Genomic DNA, 17,425 nt, shown 5'->3' on the forward strand with positions numbered 1-17,425 from the left:
AATAATGTTAATACATAATTCATCCATAAGTTTCGAACAATGTACCATTCACACTTAACCCTTCGACTCCCTACCTCAAATTAGTCCCTATCACTTCGGCTAACATTCGAAGAAAAACCTAACTTTCACTTCATATTGAATTCCAAAGCTAAATAATATCAACTCTAAAATACTATGACATATAATAAGAAATATATTCTAATCTTCAAAGTGAATCAAAAATATACTCTTAATAGATATATTTGTAAAAGTATTTCATCCACAAGCTTCAAACCCTGTACTATTCAAACTTAACCATTTCGATCCCCTACGTCAAATTAGTCCTACCACTTCGGCTAACATTCGAAGAAAAATCTAACTTTCACTTCATATTAAATTTCAAAGCTAAATAATATCAACTCTAAAATACCATGACATATAATAAGAAGTATATTCCAATCTTCAAAGTGAATAAAAAATATACTCTTAATAAATCTACTTGTAACAGTGTAATAATCTAACCTTTTAAATATATATCAATTTAACGTTATGCTAACACTACTATACCTTTCAACAATTTCACATATCTATATCAAATTTTATAAATATGAATAACTTACAGGAAACCTTGTCACATCAAATTATTTTAAAAATTGCTCCAACCAATCTCATTTTAAGAGGTTAAATTAAAACAAAAAGGACGAGCGATTCTACATTGATTTTTAATTTTATAATTTAATAAAATAAACTAATTAGCTTACATACCATTAATTTGTAATTTACATAATTATCTAAAATGAACAAATTTATTAACTTTGTCCATAAATAGGTGATAATAAACTAATTATTAACCTTAGTGTATATGGAACACATGTACAGATTGAGTTTTTACAATTTTACTATAATTATTATATAATAACAATTTTACAATATTTGGTTCTTCATAGCATCCAAGATTTCCAGAGGGGTCTTCTTCAATTCAGCCACAAGCCTCTTGAAACTCTCTGATGTCTGTCAGAGTCAATTATGGTGGAGTTCTTTCATCAGCAAAATCAACCCTGCTTTAAAACACTAATGTTAGTGTTTAAGCCTAAAGTTATATAATAATATTCCACAAAAGAGCTCTCATGATCCCATGCCAAGCTCTCAATATCAATATTGACTGACCACTAATGGCCACAATGTGATGTGATGACATTCTTCCATCCTTTTCCAAAGTGTAATAGTATTAAAAGCCAAGATTTCAAAAGTAGAAATATATCCATTTTCAAATGGAATGACTCTTTTAGCACATGAATATACATAGAGTATGCTAACATAAGTAATCAATGGCATAGAAAAGTAACTAAGGAACAATTGGTCATTCATTACCAAAGAGAACATTGGGTTGAATTATGATTCCAAGAAATTGCTTGAACGTGTGAGGACAAGTAGGGCACGAGATAAAAGTCAAATAAAAAGAAGTAAAACACAAATCTTCACTTGTAGCACCACATCATCCTCACTCATCACTTGGCCTCTCCAATAGCACTAACCACAATAGATAGAATAGCACTAACCACAATAGATAGAGCTGATAACAAAATCACTGTCCTCATCTAAAGTAAAAGGACAATTATCCTCATGACAAAGTGATTTTTCAGTTTATCTAAACTATCAGTTGCTACAAGTACATTTAAGATTGTTAGAAACTCAGAATTGATTCTAAATTTTATCCAAAATGGTTTTATCTTGGCAGAGGGCACAGGTTGTCTTTCATAAGAAGGGAAATATCATAGGGGTAGTATTTTGCCAAGAATACATTTTTAATGAATCAATGAGTTATCAATAAAAGAGAAATTCTATTAGTAAATTAACATTTCATACAAAAGAAACTAAAAAGTTCAAACATAATGATAAAGATATCAGTAAGTTTAAAAGAAATTCATCTTTAACCAGAATGGATAGCATGGATGAGAAGAAAAACAACTAATAAATTTGAGGGTTATTTTAAATGATAAATTAGTCAAATTTAACAAATATTCTGAAGAAAACTATTACAATAGATAAAAGAAAGTTTTCTTCAGAGTTCGGTGCAATCACAAACAAATAGTTAAATGATCACAAAGTAAAATTCCTTCTAATTCCATAAAAAAATATTCTTTGATTTCATAAGATTTGTACTACCTCATCAACACCAATATTTGTGCTACCTTATCAACACCATTATGCAGCAAAGAAAAAACAACAACACAAAAACTTAGGAAATAGCACATAGCAGAATGGTAATAATAAAGACCATTGAACCTCTATCTATACTCAACTACATCAGTTAAAAGAGGGTCCATACCTTCAGTCATTCATCCTAGAACGCACTTTGAGCAGTTGGATTTCTGAGATAGGGAGTAGCTCAAACAGGCTGGAAAGCAAAATTAATAGCTGGCTTTCCGATTTAGGGTGTAACTCCTAGCGCACAACAACCAGCTTCATCACATTGACTTAACAGAGAAAAAGAGGGGAAGAAACTTCAACTCAGAAGAGTGGTACATCTTATTAGCTTCAAATTTTATTCATTGATTTGAATATGAATGGTGCATCTTCTTGATGGAATCAGATTTAGGCCACCTATCAAGAAGGTGTATCAGAGAAAGGAATAAGATAGTCTGGTTGTTTTCTACGATATAAAATGCAGCATGTGCTTATTAGCAACTCATTCTTGTATATCCCCAGAATGATAGTACTCCTAGTTGTGGAAGATTGAAATAAAGCTAATTTTGCACTTAATGAAGCAATGACCGAATTATAACTACCTTTCATTCAATTTCAAGATGCATACCACAGTATCTGTGCTAATAGAGCCAATCTCCAAGGACCTGAATTGATTTTAAATATCAGAAGTCACATTAATAGAATTCAACAACAGATTAAGAGTGCATGAAACAGAAATGTAACAAAAAGAAAGAGTGCACGAAACAGAAACATGTAGAGCAACATTTGGATATTCAGAAGCTAATATCATATGTGTATCAAAATAAATCAGTCATCTCTGTGAGATAAGCTCTGCCAAGCAGGAAAATAGGCTACCTCATACTTCACGACCAGGTCTAGCCTCTATTTTTCCGCAGAGGCACAACTTGTCCATGTTGTATGGATGGAGGGGGGCCTGGCCTCTATTCTCTTCAGGAAGTAGGAAATGATATTAGCAAGTTATTGTCCAAGCCTCTATAACATACCTACAATACCAAAGATATACATCAGAAAGCTATTAACCTTGTGGGAAAAAATAGCTTAAGTGAGAAATTGAAAGGTTTGGAACTAAATGATAAACATGGTCCATTCCTAAAACCAACAAAACTATAAAAATAAACAACAAATAATTCCTTGTATGTGTCTAAATCTGCGAATAATTCATGTATGCGACTTTCACTGCAAACTGTACAAAACTTCTAAGAGAGTCCTCACTAATAGACCTTGAAAAATCACAACAGTATTCAGCAGATGAGAGTTCAGTTGAAAAAAGAGGAAAAATCATAAACATAGTTTTGGACTCACCAGGATCAGATGCAAGGTGCAGTTCTGCTAATCACTCCAAAACAACACTGCATGAATGAAAAAAAAAATCACACTTAGATATCACTTCAAAATAAAAGAAATCAAATAAAGAAAACAAACACACTCATGAATGAAACAACAGTGCAATGAAGACATTAACCATGGGTTGGCCCGGAACACTGCATATAGCTTGTATAAATGCATGCATATATGCTTCGTGATTGATATATGCTAATTTTTAAAATAAAATGGATAGTTAATAAAATAATCGGTATAATAGCTTGCTGCTAAAGCATACACATATAAGAAACTGATTTAAGACCATCTATCAAAAGATCATGAATATCCTTGTTCGGGATTGAAATGCACTGGCACAAAGGTTAACGCCCCTTTGAGTTTATACCATTTAATTGTTAAGTACCATTTCTGATCTCCAATTTAGGATATAATATATATATATATATATATATTGAACCATTAGGAATGTATATGATGAAAAGTTAAAATCGTAACTACAACATCCAAAAAGATCTGATTGAACACTAATAGAGACCAAGACCTAGAAGATCCTTGTACACATGAACCATTAGGAATGTATATGATGAAAAGTTAAAATCGTAACTACAACATCCAAAAAGATCTGATTGAACACTAATAGAGACCAAGACCTAGAAGATCCTTGTACACATTAAGTGGGTGAAATTCATAAGATTACCATAAATGAAACCAATAGTCTTGTTACATATTAAGGTTAAAAGTTAAAGCAGTACACAAAAAGGAGATTCAAAATAGAGCAAACAAAGCTCAAACATATACAGGGCAATGGAATTGAGTGTAACCCCCTAAATGTGTTCTTAGCTTAACCATAATAGGTTCTTCACGGAGACAGACAAAGCTGGAAGCCAATTGAAATGGTGACCCTGGAAAATTAAGATCATCAGAAATTTGTTTCAAAAGATAACTTTTAGCACCCGTTTTCATGGATTTCACTAATTTTGCATTTTAAATTGTCTATGGCAAACAAATATATGTCAATTTCATAATCCAAAAATAATAAATCAAATATGATAATGTTAAAATTAAAACCATAAAATTAAAACTACAACATAATGAGAACAAACATATTAACCTATTTTGCAACCCTTTTCAATTTCAATTCTTAGGTTTTACTATACAATGACTGCTGAGAAGATCAAAACTTCCAAGACTTGGACATAAAACCTCAAGATCACCCTTTACAATCAATGAGTGCAAGTTAATCAAATAAGAAATATGGAAAAATCTACCTGGAAGCAAGCATGTTGTTACTTAACATAACAGCCTGTTGTCCAAGCAATGGGCAGAGCTCTAGCAGCAAGCATGTAGCACTTCTTCCCACTCTCTCTGTCCATGATCATTTAATGCCTTCTTGTATCATTCTGAATAAAATTAGAAATAGAATGAGTAACTGGAATATGTGACAGTTCTGGAAGTACAACTTCCAGTTCAACCTTTCCAGTTTCCATTACTGTGAAACAATTCCCATAACTTTTTTTTGGAAAGTTCTGCAAAGTCCTTCTATGTTCCAGCAAATTGACTCAGTAAATTATGCACTGAAGTGTAGAAAAATTAAACCAAGCAACACTGAAAACTTTAACATTCCCCCTTACAAGTCTACAACATAAATAAATGATAAAGAGTTATAATCCAAATAGAGAACTGAGAATCCTTAAGCATCATTCAAGCGATCAAACATAAAATCAGCACCAAGTCTAAATTCTAATCACTCTTCTCTCCTTACTTCTTGCTTCAATCTATACCAGCTCGTTCTACTGCAAACTCATTGCATTTGGTTTTGGATGGTTCAGAAATTGGGCACATCTCCCATACTCGAATGACTCTTACTTTAATCCTCCTTGTATCCCTTCCACCCCCAAAGAGTAATCAATGGACTGTTAGTTCTAGCTGAATGAGACATTGGTATTGGTATTAAGATAAGATATGCAAGAACAAAAGCACAAAGAAATCCTATCCTAACATATCTCAACACAAATGACAAATAGCTGAGTGTGAGAAATGATTAGCAAGGAGTGCCTATTTATTGAAAACAACATATCTGAAGATGAGGGAACTCCCTTAAACAGTGCAGTATTAGTGGTTTTCAGCAAAATAAGAGATGAATTGACAACACCTTCAACAGTTACACTAAAGGATGCTTATTTTTTCTTTAGGCAACATAAAGTTTATTAGAGAAATAGGGTCTAGGGAACAAAGCTCTCCCAAGTGAGCAACACTTCATGGCCAAGGGTCTCGACAGATAAAGAAAGCAAGCCAGGGGAAGAATTAATTGAACTCAAAACAAAGAAAACAGCAAACAAAAAAACATAATACAGCCTAAGGAAACAGAAACAAAGAAAAAGAAACAAAGGCACTGAAAGCATAAAACAGCAACATGAAAGCAGAAGCTGAGAAGAAGGGCAGTAAATAAAGGAAAAAAAAAACAAGCAAGCCGAAGGCAGCATAAGGCCAACAGTAACGCACAACAAAGGAAGCAGCACAGCACCAGTAGCATAAAAAAAACGACCTCAGAAAACAGGACAGCAAAGGCACCAACACAAAATAGCAGCGAGGAACACACAGTGGAGGCAGCAGCAAGGAGCACAAGCAGGCAAGGGCAGTATGCTTTTAAAACGAAAGGCACACAGTGGAGGCAGTAGCTCAAGCCTGATGCTTATTTGCCTGATGGCAAACAATTAGAAAAAGCTAGATTAACATCATAATCCACCATAAATCATTGGAAATATTACATATACTAAGCTAGATGAACATCATAATCAACCAAAAATCACTGAAGAGACACACAAAACCATAAAAAAAAACCCTATTTATAGAGATTAACGTGAACAGGTTACAAAAACTCTGAAATTTGAGATTTTAAAATATATATCAAATCAAAGAAAAGTTCAAAAAACATTACAAACACACCTCTATGACAGATTCGATCTAGCACCAGACTTGCTTCAGCCACAGCCTATAACCATGGTGTTATGAAAGGAAGCTACCTCCTGGATGTCAGCATTCCATAAGACCTTTGTGGTATTCAGGACATTTTGAATAACCACATTACCTATAATTAAAAAAATAAGTATTAAAAGATACCCAGGAATGAAAAATCAATAGGCATAAAAGATACCCCTTGCCAAATTGAACAACAGCAACTGGTAACCCACTTCCATTTTACGCAATAAACTGCTTGAGGATGAGGATGGGGGAAGAACAAAAAGATGGGAGTATTTATAGAGATGGAGAAGGAAAAAGCTCATAACTCTATACTCTATAACCAGTAGGAGATAATTTTAATATTAATAGGTAACTATTTGAATGATCAATGGAGTATGTCGTCTTATAGGAAATGTGTGAAGAATGGTATAAAGGAAGCTAACCTGTTGTTACACAATTGGCTCCACCATTTCGTCCAATACAATGCTCAACGTACAACGATGAACTGTATCCAGGGAAGAGATCTGCCATGACCTTGGCTTCTCATTCTGACCCTCACCTAACACGAAACAGTGCATCCTTCCACCTTCATCTGATGCAATTTTCCCATCTCTTTCTGAAACTCACCTAAACACTGACGAAAAATCAGAGAAGATGATGCTATTCTCCGTCACCATGGTTGATCGGCGGTGCCAGGGAGATGAAGGTGGCGTGCAGAAGGAAATAAAAACCTAACCACCACATGAACAGTTCTTTGGGTTGTGTTGATGATGCGAGATGACAGAGATGGTTGAGAATGGCTGAGCTGTGTTGGAAGCGACATGACGGAATGAAAGAGAAATCAAACCGAAACCCCAGTCTTCACCTTCCACCAAACCTTCTCCAACGCAGAAGGTGAGATACTCAGAAGTACGAAAATTGAAGAGGAAAACGACTGTAATACACTGTACTCGTTCAGCATGATTGAACCGTTCAGAAGCACAAGGAAAAACCTAGATGATGGGTGAATAGTGGAGCTGGGCCGACAACAGCTGGAACAGATAAAAAAAATACACACAAGTACAAGTAATGGGCAGACAACAACAGCTGGAGAACAAAAAGAGAGAATCCAACGAAAACAAAATTGCAAAACAAAAACTGATCAAGAAAAAACATGAACCGTAGGATCAAAGAGAATGAATGGCCAAGATGCAATTTCTCTTATGAATAGTGCTGTTCTAACAGCCCATTAAGTGTATGTAGATACTAGTGAGAAAATAAGTGTATTATTAGTCACTTAGCAGGTAGCAAAGTGCAGTTGTAACACTCATTGATTTTAGTGAATTGCCTTAATCAGAAGAAGGAAGAAATCACCTTCACGGGTGGACTGGATTAGCTTGAGCTTTTATCTCAAGTGAACCAGGATAAAATACTTGCGTGCTTCACTTCTTATTCCTCAGCACCTAGTTCTTATCTTTGAGTTTGGAAAAGTTCAAAAGTATATCCTTTATTCAAAAACTCTATTCAAACCCCCCCCTTTCTAGTGTTTTTCGCACCTTCAATTGGCATCAGAGCTCCGGTTCTGATTTAAACACCTAACAGTGTTCAGTGATCCAGAACCTAGTGTGAAAAACAACGATGGCCCAAGCCAATACTTCCGCTGACAACAACAACAACAACCAACTCAGAGCACCAATCTTTGATGGTGAAAAGTTTGAGTACTGGAAAGATAGAATAGAGAGTTATTTCCTTGGCACTGACCCAGATCTCTGGGATATGGTCATGGAAGGCTATACTGATCCAGTAGATGCTTCAGGAGTGAAGATCCCCCGTTCTGAAATGACTGACGCTCAGAAGAAGCGTTTCAAGGATCATCACAAGGCGAAGTCTATGCTATTCAGCTCAATATCATATATTGAGTATGAGAAGATCTCTGACAAAGAAACAGCAAAATCCATCTATGACTCCTTGGTCATGACGCATGAAGGAAATGAAGAGGTCAAGGAGACCAAAGCTCTTGCTCTCATACAACAATATGAGCAATTTAAGATGGAATCTGGTGAAACCATTGAAGAGATGTACTGAAGGTTTCAAACTCTGATTGCTGGAATCAGAGTGCTAAACAAGGGCTACTCTACTGGTGATCATGTCAAAAAGATCATCAGAAGTTTTCCTAAGGAGTGGATGGCTTTTGTCACTACACTGAAACTCTCCAGGAATCTGAACTCGTTGAAGTTAGAAGAGCTCGTGAGTCATCTCAGAAGCCATGAGATTGAACTCAAAGGGCACAAGCCTCAAAAGAAAGACAAATCTATTGCTCTTAAGTCAAAATCTGACAAAGCGAAAGCTTATCAGGCAGAAGAGGAAGATTCCTCTGAAGAGCTATCAGATGCGTCTGGTGATGAAGAGCTATCTCTTTTCACAAAGAGATTAAGCAAACTCTGGAAGAACAGACATAGCAAAGGCAAAGGACCAAAGAAAAGTTCAGGAAGATTTGAATCTTTATCCGGTCAGAAGAAGTCATCTGGAAAGGAAGTCACTTGCTTCGAGTGCAAGGAATCTGGGCACTACAAGAGTGACTGTCCCAAGCTAAAGAAGGACAAGAGACCAAGAAAAGTCTTCAAGAAGAAAGCTCTCGTGACCTTCGATGCGACTGACTCTGATGAAGCTGAGTCAGAAGAAGATGAAGCTGTGGAGGCTCTGATGGCTACCACCAGCAGAGGTGCTGAAGCTTCAGAAGATGACTCAGACTCTGAGAATGACGATGAGGTATTCTCTAATTTTTCTCCATCTGAGCTAAGAACTGCTTTATTTGAAATAATGGAGAAACATGATGTGCTGATTAATAAATATAAAGAGCTTAAAAGAAAATATGTTGTTAAAACGAGTTCATCAGAAGTTCATGAAAAGTCAGTCTCTAGACTCATTGAAGAGAACTATTCTCTTAAAAATGATAACTCTGTTCTTCGTGCCAAAAATGCCATGCTAGAAGATCAACTTGCATCATCTGATATTAAACATGAAAATCTCTATGAGAAAGTGTTTCAAAGGTTCCTAGCCAAAGGCATAGATAGAAGTCTTATGGCTTCAATGATCTATGGCATAAGCAGAAATGGGAACAGTGGCCTTGGCTACTCTCAATCCATGAGAGATGAGTCATCTGAGCCTAAACGCGAACCATTGCATAAGCATTTTGTTCCCGCTGACACTGTCATACCAGAAAAGGTTACACCAAAGGTGGTAAAACCAAAAGGGAAATTTAAACTTGACATGTCCAAATACTATAATCAAGTTCCCTTGCACTATTCTCCTATTGCACCCAAAGTTCCAAGAACTTCTGGGAAAACTAACAAGAAAGGACCCAAGATATGGGTACCTAAGGCAAAAATTATTCCTGTAGCAGACATCTTATGCAGCTCAGTTAAGACACCTGTCATGGTACCTGGACAGTGGATGCCCGCGACACATGACGGGCATAAAGTCTATATTCCAAAAGCTGGTACCGCTTAAGTCAGGAGGAGACGTTGGCTTTGGAGGAAACCAGAAGGGAAAAATCATTGGAAAAGGTTCCATAGGAGATGGAAAAATTCCAGTTATTAATGATGTACTTCTGGTGGAAGGATTATTGCATAACTTGCTCTCCATAAGCCAAATTGCTGACAAAGGTTATGATGTGATCTTCAATCAAACCTGCTGCAAAGCTGTCAGTCAAACAGATGGATATGTTCTGTAAGACCCAAGTTTTTAAGCTTAGAATAAGTGGAAGAGATTTCCATTTACGATTAGGCTTGATGTATCGTGAAAGGAAACCTGAACAAGAGTTTACCAAATGAAATAAATTTATGAAGGAGAAAGTTCAGGAAAAGTCAAAGGATCGTATCGAAGTCGATAAAAGTTATAGCACGATCGTTATACGCTTAAACCTAGGTCAGAAACCCTAATATATAGCTAATTTTCATTTATAGGCACGATGGAAGTTAATTCCAAAAATCTTCAGAGAAATGTTAGAACTTCTCTTTTTCCATATATCACAATCGTTTCGAGGCGAAACTCTAGGATCTACGAACGTCCGATTCCAATCATCGGAAGTTTGCCGAAACCGAAACCCTGGTATTTCAAAACCCTAGAAATTCTTGACAATGAAGACTTTTTCTATTCAGAGCTTCAAATGAATATTCCACTCGCGTACACCCATTTCTCTTGATGATTTCAATCTTTCTTCAGAAGGAAGTTTTCCATTCCGACATTCGATGCAAAAAGCAACTTATCGGGTAAAATAGTTTTATACCGACTATGCATTAGTTGCCAAAAATACAAGGAGACATCTTTTTAGTTTTGGAATTCTTTCGCCGAAACATATCCTAGAATTCACGGAGAATGACGCCGGAAAAATCAGATTCGCGAAACTTTCATTTTCCCGCGAATTTACATCTTCTATATATAGCAAACAAGTGAGAAAAAAACACAAAACTCCTCCATTTTCTCTCCTCAAGGCCGCGAGTTCATCCAAGGAAGAAGGAAGAAGAATTTTCTTCATTTCTTGCTTGATCGTTGATCCGTTAGTTGCTGCTTCAAGGTTTCGAGGTATAGTCGCTAATCCTTACCTCTGATCGCTTTTTCCATAGCTTTTCTGTAGACTTTTCTGAGCTGATAGTTTATGGGTTTTTGCAAAACTATCCTGAATCTTTCATTTCTGATTCTAAACCTCTTCTATATGTGCCCAAGATCACTTCTGCCGGATTAGATTTTCCGTTATGTCGCCGGAATTCCGCCGGAATCAATTTTAGCCTTAAATACCCATTTTTGGAGTTTTTGAGGTAAAGCTTCAACCTTTAGGCTAAAAACTATCGCCTTAGCTTAGTGTTAGTAGGATTAGTTGTCATAAACGTCGTTAGTAACGTCCCTGCAAAATTTGGTTTTTGGGATTTCAGTTTTGAAATTTCTAAGTTAAAAATCATGACCAAAATACCCCTGCGACAGTTTTTGATCCGATAATTTTTCCGAGTTCAGAATACCCTTAGTTACGGCTAATGAAAGCATAGGAACCAAGTTTGATCGAAGAAAAATCGAGCCCCACAATTGTGAAAAGTGGCCGAGCCCTATAGGGGAGGAGGGGGAAAATTCCTTTTTCGAAAACTTGTTCTTTCGCGCTAGATTATCGTACCTCGGAGTATGTACTACTTCGGGTAACCTTAGTAAGTATTAGTAGCTTAGTTTCCGATAGATTTTGATAGAATTCTGTGGTTTTACTTTAAAGGTGCTTTTGAGGAATTTCCTGAAGATCAAGGAGCTCATTGTGAAGGAACGTTTGAGGAGAACGCTGGAATAACTAGAGGTTAGGGCAACTTACCTTACTAGCTAATGCTTTAGGTGTCGATGCTTTCGACATTGATTTACTGTTTATGCTCTTGTTTGTGTTTTGATTGGGAAAAGTTTTCTGAGGCTTCGGCTGACAATGTAGATGATTCATCTACTGAATGTTTTTGAGAGTGAATTTCATGTTAAGTGCTATGTGGGTAATTTAGGATGTGTGATGCATGCTTTATATGCTAAGTGCTATGTGGTTATTGCATAATATGTTGATTTGACATGTTGGTTGTTTGTGCTGAGTTAATTATGCATTTGCAATGAAATCTGAGTTTCCGAGTAGTGAGAATAGCGGGCAGGTCATGCCGATTTTATTTTGAGAGTTTTGAGAAAGTTTGATAGGGTGAATGAGATTCGGGCCTTGTTATGGTGTTTATGGATCGAGACATTCTCTGGAGTCATTTGGGGATTAGGAGATCCCGAGAACTTATAGGATTTGCGATAAGACTAAAAGGATATCATTTAGTAAAGAAAACTCATAAGACATTAAACAACCTCTAAATCTTTAAATAAAGATAATAAGCTTGAAAGGAAGCTTTGGATGCAAATCTTAGTTTTTGGAAAACGAGAAGTGTCGTCGGATCCAAGTGTTGAGGAAGTTGAGAAGTTTTGAGTATGTTGATACTCTTGTGCTGTTGGAGCAGCGGGGTTTGTTGGGCTATCCGAGGGATAAGCCGGGAAATTGATAGTTTCCGAGTATGTTGATACTCTTTGCTCGAGGAGCAGTTTTGACCATCGGATTGAGATGAGTCGGATGATTTGGAGATCATCATGAGTTACAGTATATACCTTCGGGTACAGTATATGCCTTCGGGTACAGTTTATGCCTTCGGGTACAGTATATACCTTCGGGTACAGTATATCTTTATGCCTTCGGGTACAGTTTATGCCTTCGGGTACAGTTTATGCCTTCGGGTACAGTTTATACCTTCGGGTAATTCGGACATCGACGGGGGATATGATCGACCGTGAGGTTAGGATCGACCTGTTGATTGTCGGGCATAGCGGAGGGAAAAGTCGACCCGCAGGGTTAGGACTGATCCGGCTATGTCAAGGTTGTAAGTGACACTCGGGGGTTATGGTCGACACAATGCCAGTGTTAGGACCGACTCAAACGTGCCCAGCCTACTCTTTCCGGAATCGTCGAGTTTGACGTTGCATTGACATATCATGCACTCTAATTATATTCGTTGGGGATTTGGATGAGTAGATGTTGATAAATATCGTATGTGCTTTGATGATTGAATTGTACTAGAGATTTGATAACATGCTATGTTTAAACCTTAGGGTAGACAATGCAGAACTTTTATGTGTATATACAACATATATATATACCCTTTTATACTCTACTTGTTGTATCGTATTCTCTATACTGTCTTCCGTAAGTTGACCCTTGCACGTGCTACCTGTGTTTGGGGGGCTATGTATGCCCTTTTTGTCAGATGCCGTTGACGGACTGTTTCGTGATGCTTCGTCGTACGGGGAAGACCCGGAGCGAAATGACTACTACTGAGCCTTCGACATGGACCCGGACTTCATGCATGACCAGATAAGAGTCGATGATGGAAGTATAGGGGATGGGTGTTTAGAGTCTACTAAGGTTGGGTGTTAGTGTCATAGCTCTGACTTATTCTTACTTTTGAGGGCTTGTGTTGCTGACACTTGACCTATCCTTTTGGGATTGTACATTTTGCCTACGGGCGTTACACTTTTCTACTTTCCGTCACTGGAGGTTACTCGTGACGAGGTTTGCTACTTACAGCGGGGGCTGCATTTATATTATATATTAGTTCTGTTATCTTTCGTTGAGAGTTTATTTCTTTAAGTCTTTGGTTCTGTTATCAAAAAAAAAATTCACGTTTTCCGCTTTAAGTTTCTTTTTGGTTACTAAAGTGACGCCACCGAAATCGGGGTGTTACATTGTGGTATCAGAGCTTGTCGAGTCTTTCGGGAGTTGTTGGGGAATAGGTCTTCTGTGCTAGGTTGTGTGACTCTGCAAAGAGTGAAAATTGATTGTCTGCAAGCGATTTTTCGCTTTGAATTGATTGAAGTTATTGCTTAATCATACTGTATAGTTGTGCCAGAGACTATCTTGTGATAAGTACCAACTGTTTGTTTAACTAAGCATATGATGGTAAGCCCTGACCGAATGGCTTAACTATAGAAGTTACACGAGGTTTAGAATAACCCACTAAGCCTAGAAAGTAGTATTGCGCCGATGCGATTATAAGGAAGGTAGAAGCCGAAGAATGAATCTCAGAGAGATTCCTCATGGATAGTATACGTATGATGTCGAGGGTGTGTAGTTCCGTAGCGACATCATTGAAGATTTATCATCAGGGTGTATGTGACCACTGGATGATAGGAAACTCATTGACTGTTCCCGTGGGCTTTTTCTAGATTTCCACCTTCGATGTATTAGGCCTGATCAACTTAATATTGAGGGGGTGATATTCGGAATCATAGCTGGCTATGGACTTTGATAGAAGGATTGGTAAGATTAACTTGAGTTGATCGAAGATTAGTTGAGTTTGGGAGGAAAAGGTTCTCATTAAGTATTTGTTTTCCTTGCGAAGGAGTTGTAGTTTTAAGAGATGAATATTCGTTTAGGAAATGTTGAAGAGTTACAGAGCATCAGAGATCCGAACTTGGAAAAGGCTTAGGTTTTAAGTCTATTAATTCTTGTCATAAGTGTGTAGGACTTGAAGTTTGTCATAATTTGATTGGGAGATTAAGAAGTTTATCGACGAGATGGTAATCAAGTTACAAGAAGGAAAGTGTTAGTATCAAGATGAACACTTGAGGTTGTCATATTTGGACAAGTTGCTTAAAGTCTAAGAGTGAATGTGTAAGGCCCTAAGTTCAACTTGGAACAAATTTTATGGAAGTTTGAATAAAATTGAAGTTTTTGGCTATGTTTGATAACTGGCAGATTAGAACTGTCAACTTGTGTGAATTTTTAGAGGGTCTTAACGACTTCATTTGGGAAAACTTCCTTCATGAGAGTTGTAGCCCTTTAAGTCTAGAAAATTCTCGAAGTGGAATCAGGTCATTCCGACCTCTGTATCTCGAGATATCATCGGTTTAGTGACGATGGTCCTGGCTGTACAGTACCAGCGGATTTAATTGATTTGTTTCCTTTCAATTCCGAGTTTGATCGTGATATTACTAAAAAGGGCTGAGGGTTTTGATTAGTTTCAGACCTGAGTAAGTTCTTAAGTGATGGGGTCAAGGGTTTTGACTTGGGTCGGGCTTGAAGGAAAACAAACCCTAGCCCAAGAGAGGGAGAGAGGGGACGCGGGCTATGTAGGGTTTTGGGGGGGAAAGGGGTTTCTTTTCACACTATTCTGAAGAAAGAAACCTGGTGCACTTCTGAAACACGTAAAACAGAGGAGAAAGAGTGAGAGAAACTTTCCCCTTGCACCCTAGCCGTCACCGTCCCAAGCCCCACCACCGTCGACGTGTTCGCACAAGAGGGAGAAGGAGTTCGCGAGCGAGAGGGAGAGAGGAAGGTCACGCGTGGGAGAAGAGGAGAGAAACCAGAACCTTGCTCTTCAATTTCATCTTTTCTTCAAGCCTAAGGACAAAGGTAAGGGCTGGTCCTAGGATTGGGTAGATTGCCTAGGGTATTTGCCATGTTTTACTATGAGAAAAGCCATGAACATGATTGCTTTTGCAAGAGTTTTGTGTTCATGATGCTTGCTGTTTTTTTCTGCCTTGAGATCTTGATGTTTTGCTTCTGATTTGAGATGAAATGTTGATGCCATGATTCTCCATTAATCATCACTACAACTACCGTTTCTTCTATGACTTTGCTTGATTAAAATGATTGAAGATTTATATGCTTAGATCTGCCTTTTGTGCTAGAATTGATGGTTATCTTGGTTCTGGAAATTTAAGCATGATATATGATATATGATATGTGGTTCTTGCTGCTGGAATATGGTTTAAAACTCTGGGACTTGAATGGTTGAAAAATTAATTTGAAGGCAAAAGTATCTCTGCCAGTTTCCTGTACTGGACAGCGAGTTTTGGAGCTTAATTACACCTAATTCGGGGTCTCAAATGAAAAAGGGATAAACTGGAAAATTGTAGATTTTCGAATTGGCTTTCTATGCATATAAAGAACATAATTTTTGGTCTAGTAATGAGGTCTGGAGGTCGATCTTAGTGACTGTTGCACCTGCTGTTCTTCCTGTACCGGACAGCAAGCTTTAAGGCCTAATATCACCTAATTCTGGATCTCAAATGGAAAAGTGATAAACTATAAAAGTGTAGAGTTTCGAATTATCTTTCCAGTCATGTATCATGTGAATTTTGTGGCTAAGTATTGCGGTCTGTAGACCAGTTTTAGTACACGCTGCACCTGTTGTCCAAAAACACTAAATTTGAGAAATTGTTGGAAATGTTAGTAACATGTGATTAGGGAACTTTGTGAGATTTTTATATGATGATATCTGTAAACTGAGCCTCTGGAATTTGTAAATAATTTGTGAATTTGGGAGGCCCTGATTATTTCTATGCTTTGCATGAAGTTTAGTTGTGACTTGTTTAGGAGGTCGCTCACCCAGCTGTAATTCCTCCTAGTGTGACTGTTATTTCTTGACGTTGTAATCTGATACGATATTAACTCATAAGACTCTAGGATTGACATTAGAGCCTTAAACACCAAGAGAATGAATTTATAACTCGCTTGCAAGTAAATGTGAATAATTTGGACATAGGTCAGGTAGACTATGGTCCATGAGAACGATGGTACCTTGCACGCGAGGGAGTTATTTGGGTTGACTGCGGTCTCCCGTGAACCTTGTGGGCCGGTGTGGCTTCACGTGATTTGGTTGACTGCGGTCACCGTGAACTTTTGTGGATCATTGCGGCTCCACGTGTTTTGGTTGACTGCGGTCACCGTGATAACCGTGCCTCTGCGGAAGCACGAAGATGGCCATGGAAGTTTTGGTGGGTTGTGTGAAGTGAGATTCCGTTAGTAACTGACTCTTTCCCATAAAAGACATATAATGTACTTATATTATATATGTTGTTGTTGATTTTGTCATTATCATTCTTTTGTTGGACCTGACCCTGCTTGTTTGCTATGTGTTTATTTGGGGGGGGGGTAGATGGTCGTGAAGATAATGGCGATGACACATTCTTGGGAGTTGATGCTACGTGACGTGCCAATACCGGAGGACGACTACACTTCAGAGGAAGAGGAAGAGGCTAAGGAATAGGGTTTGGGTTGAGAGTCTTTTGTTTTCTGTTGGGGTTGAGAGTTTCCGAAGTGTTGGTATCGAACAATTTTATTGCTTAAATTCGAATGAACAAGTTTTGATGTAATCTTTATTTTCATTCAGGCCTTTGATTCGTACTCTTTACAGTTGGTTATTTAAAAAGTTTTACGATGTTGGTTACTTCCGCGTGTTTTTGGAAAGGTTATGTTTCAAGAGTTTTCGTAAAATGAAAGGTTTGTCATTAATTGAAGATTAATAAGTGAATCGACGAAAATTCTTTACGAAAATTGGTTAATTAGTTACTGTGTAACACTTGAGAAATCGGGGCGTTACAGAATGAAACTTGTTATGGATTTCGGTGA

The 17,425-nt window shown here is 37.4% G+C and overlaps 1 long non-coding RNA gene across 8 annotated transcripts; it reads right to left on the bottom strand.

Moving 5' to 3' along the window:
• Positions 1-766: 766 nt before the first annotated feature.
• LOC130737655 (uncharacterized) lies at positions 767-7,768 on the bottom strand. 8 transcript variants are annotated; one of them, XR_009018837.1, is made up of 10 exons: positions 6,933-7,761; positions 6,475-6,616; positions 6,074-6,228; positions 4,797-4,928; positions 3,671-4,430; positions 3,511-3,557; positions 3,043-3,191; positions 2,769-2,831; positions 2,309-2,583; positions 767-1,037 (listed from the first exon to the last, which is right to left on the bottom strand). It is a non-coding gene; the product is annotated as an uncharacterized LOC130737655 (long non-coding RNA). The 8 variants fall into 8 exon arrangements; XR_009018840.1 differs by having other exon boundaries at positions 4,327-4,430; positions 6,933-7,636; XR_009018841.1 differs by having other exon boundaries at positions 4,350-4,430; positions 6,933-7,634.
• Positions 7,769-17,425: the final 9,657 nt, after the last annotated feature.

Source organism: Lotus japonicus, chromosome 2 (assembly GCF_012489685.1).
Source record: "Lotus japonicus ecotype B-129 chromosome 2, LjGifu_v1.2".
Classification (NCBI taxonomy): Eukaryota; Viridiplantae; Streptophyta; class Magnoliopsida; order Fabales; family Fabaceae; genus Lotus; species Lotus japonicus.